Below are 4,391 nucleotides of genomic sequence, written 5' to 3' on the forward strand. Positions count from 1 at the left end.
TTAATTCTCACTGTCCCTCTCATTGATGTTCATATTTCTCTTATAGCTAACGATACTCTATTAGCTCGATTAGCTGCTAATTTGAAGGAGAATGAGGTGCTTTAAGGTGACTGGCTTGCTTATTGTGAATCATCATCTAATTGGGATGTTGGGGAAGAGATTGATGTTCAAAGGGTGAATTCCAGGAAAATCTACGACTTAAATGTGATTCAAATTATTGATGATGGTTACTTAAAAAAAGTTAAACGTAAAAGGATGAAATAAAAAATAATAATAATATGCTTTTTGGATTTCTTTTTTCTTTGTTTGTGTCTTCTTTGGCTTGGATTGCTGTTTGTTTTCTCAATGTTTTCTTGATTTTCTGGGCTTATGTTGGTTGTTGATACTGTGGTGATTTTATGATCTTGCTAGAACTGGTTTGTTTCTTTGGGGACTGTTGTTTGTCTTATTATCTAGGGTTGTTTGGGCAGTTGTACTTGTTGTCTTTGAGCGTGTCTTTATGGTGGCTCCTTATTGGATCTGCTTATAGCCATGCGGATTTTGTTTCTTTCTTCTCTTGCAGGTTTCATTTTCTAATTTCTTCATGCAAGTTTGTTGGTTTGTTCGTCTTCTCCCCAGTCTATGGATTTGCCTGCTGCTTCTCGCCTCGGCTAGTTCTTTTGTTGGTTTTCCTTTTCTTTTCTTTTCTTATTGATTGTAATAATTATGATCCGTTCACTTTTAGGTTTTATTTCAAATGTTGTACTTTAGTCAGCTTTTTGATCTTTTAAGGACTTATAACATCTTTTTGAGGATTTTATCAAAAAAAAGTTGCACCATGCAACTAAATTCTTTAACCATTAAGAAATCTTCAGCATAGAATACCTCAATGCTCTTCAAATGCTCGATTCAAATATTCTTTAAATAAAATATAAGAAATGATATCTTTTGTTAATATTTGAATAAATGCAAACTTTTCAGATTTATGCGTGCTTATAAAATCGCATGAATTATTTGCTTATCAAAGACGGGGGAGCTCTAAAATGAGATATTTTTCAGAGAGGAGAATAAAGAAAATGTAATAAGTAAGAAATGGGAAGGCATTTCTTTATAATTTTTCCATTAAATTATATTATTTATAAATTTATTCTTATTTTGTCATTAAATAAAATATTACGTACGGTTGTTTATCTCTTTTTTAGGATAAATTCATTCTCTATTTTATGATTAAAAGGAGTTTTTTTCAATGATTTTTTATGAGCATCGAAATTTGCATAGCTAAGTTGATAAATTTAGCATTTTTAACCAAAAAATAAAATAAAACTTATGAAATTAAGGTTTTGTTTTGGACAACTTTCTTCATTGTCGACTGATAAATATTTGATTAGGGGTATAAGTGAGTCAAGTTGACTCGTGAGCTGAATCGGGCTCGGCTCGATAAATGGCTCGTGAGCCAAGCTTGATCAGCTAATGAGTCTAGCTTGACCAATTGCGCTAGCTCTGACTCGTAAGCTCGTGAGCCGAGATGTCTAAAAAATATTCATATAAAATATATTAGAATTTAGGATTTTAAATACAAAGTTATTAAAAATATTTTAAAAATTATATCATTACTTTTTATATTAAGTCATTCTTTATTATTTTTCTTATAATTTCTCATTATTTTTCCCATTTTATTATAATAAATCACTTAAATCATAATCATTTTCACTCTTTTATAATAAATAAGCTGGCTCGTGAGCCGGCTCGAACTCGTAGAATAAAGCTCGACCTCGATTAATTAATCAAGCTCAAAGTCAAGCCAAAGATATATGACTCGATTACACCCCTAAATTATTCGACACTAAAATCCCAGTAGGAATGAATTACCAAAGATAATATACGGTTGAAAATATTTTATTGCGGAAAATCGAAAATTATTTCGAAGGAAATACCGGCCGAAAGAAATTCATTGCAAAAAAACAAAAATTCCAACAAGTTACCTGCACATAATTGATCGTTGGAAATATTGACGTGTTTTTGGCAGTCAAAATTGCTAGAATTTCTAATGGATTAGAACACTGGTAATTTTGGCAATAGCAGTCCTCTAGTATTTTCGGCGAAAATTTTCCGACGGATTCGTGCACCTTCAATCTAACGCCAAAGGGATATTTATAGTCGCCGCAAGCTCCAACTGAACGAAAGATTCAGCAGCTTTTTATGCTAAGTGAACAGTGCGATGTTAATATTGACATCGTACTATTCACAGACGTCATTTTTTCGTCATTTTTTCAGTGTTATATATATTTTTGATGTTATGAAATGAAGTTCGGTTGTAGATGAATTATTATATTTTGTAGTATTATTTATTTTTTGGAGTATAAAATAAGTTTTCAATTGAAGATGATATTATGTCGTCAATATTTATCCAAAACAAACAATCACCATTTTTTTTTATAATTTTGCCAAAACCCTGCATCAAAATTGAAAAGAAAAAATCAAGTAGTTACAGCATTCTCAAAAAAAAAAGAAAAAAAACAAGAAGGCGTGCGCCTTGGCGATTCCGACGCTCTTCCAACATTCTCTTCCAACATACAAGGAATTATGTTTTTCTCAAACGTGTATACAAAACATCCAAACAAAGTTTTCCTAACTATTTATATCAATAATGTAGGAATTATATCTAAAAAAGATCATATATAAGCAATTAAATTATCAAGTAGTTACAGCATTCTCAAAAAAAAAAAAGAAAAAAAAAGTGCATCTCTCTCTGCTAGGGCTCCCGCCTTGGCGATTCCGACGCTCATCGACCGACTGGGGCGTGCGCTCCTCAGTGCTCCAAGGAAGTTTTTTCTTCCCTTGTTCTCTTTTCATGCGTGTTTTTGTATTTCATTTTGATTTCGTTTCGGCGCCTTCGATCTTTCGCACCGGAATGGTGGGGAAACGGTTGTGCGATCCTGGTTTTTTGGATGGATCGTTCAAATCTCGGTCTTTTCTCGAGGCTCTTGCTGGTTGCTCCTCTGTTGGTGGTTTTTCTGACCTCAAACCTTCTTCATTTCGTGGTTTACCATCGCTGTGGATTTCAGAGGATGAAATCAATGCCCTTGCGCTGTCTTTTATATTTTCCTTAAGTGGATTTTTCCCTTCTAAGAGGCCTTCACTAGATTCTATTCGTAGGTTTTTCTTCTCCCTGAAGCTTTCGGGTGAGGTTTCTGTCAATTTAATTGATCAGACACATGTCTTGATCAAGTTGAACAACGACCTTGATTACTGTAGAATTTTATGTCTGAGTAGCCAATGATCCCTATTTGGGTCTCCTTTCCCAATCTCCGTCCTCATTTGTTCTAATTTCTAATTTCTTCATGCAGGTTTGTTGGTTTGTTCGTCTTCTTCCCAGTCTATGGATTTGCCTGCTGCTTCTGGCCTCGGCTAGTTCTTTTGTTGGTTTTCCTTTTCTTTTCTTTGCTTATTGATTGTAATAATTATGATCCGTTCACTTTTAGGTTTTATTTCAAATGTTGTACTTTAGTCAGCTTTTTGATCTTTTAAGGACTTATAACATCTTTTTGAGGATTTTATCAAAAAAAAGTTGCACCATGCAACTAAATTCTTTAACCATTAAGAAATCTTCAGCATAGAATACCTCAATGCTCTTCAAATGCTCGATTCAAATATTCTTTAAATAAAATATAAAAAATGATATATTTTGTTAATATTTGAATAAATGCATACTTTTCAGATTTATGCGTGCTTATAAAATCGCATGAATTATTTGCTTATCAAAGACGGGGGAGCTCTAAAAAGAGATATTTTTCAGAGAGGAGAATAAAGAAAATGTAATAAGTAAGAAATGGGAAGGCATTTCTTTATTTCTTTATAATTTTTCCATTAAATTATATTATTTATAAATTTATTCTTATTTTGTCATTAAATAAAATATTACGTACGGTTGTTCATCTCTTTTTTAGGATAAATTCATTCTCTATTTTATGATTAAATGGAGTTTTTTTCAATGATTTTTTATGAGCATCGAAATTTGCATAGCTAAGTTGATAAATTTAGCATTTTTAACCAAAAAATAAAATAAAACTTATGAAATTAAGGTTTTGTTTTGGACAACTTTCTTCATTGTCGACTGATAAATATTTGATTAGGGGTATAAGTGAGTCAAGTTGACTCGTGAGCTGAATCGGGCTCGGCTCGATAAATGGCTCGTGAGCCAAGCTTGATCAGCTAATGAGTCTAGCTTGACCAATTGCGCTAGCTCTGACTCGTAAGCTCGTGAGCCGAGATGTCTAAAAAATATTCATATAAAATATATTAGAATTTAGGATTTTAAATGCAAAGTTATTAAAAATATTTTAAAAATTATATCATTACTTTTTATATTAAGTCATTCTTTATTATTTTTCTTATAATTTCTCATTATTTTT

This window comes from Dendrobium catenatum, unplaced genomic scaffold (assembly GCF_001605985.2).
Source record: "Dendrobium catenatum unplaced genomic scaffold, ASM160598v2 fragScaff_scaffold_1228, whole genome shotgun sequence".
Classification (NCBI taxonomy): Eukaryota; Viridiplantae; Streptophyta; class Magnoliopsida; order Asparagales; family Orchidaceae; genus Dendrobium; species Dendrobium catenatum.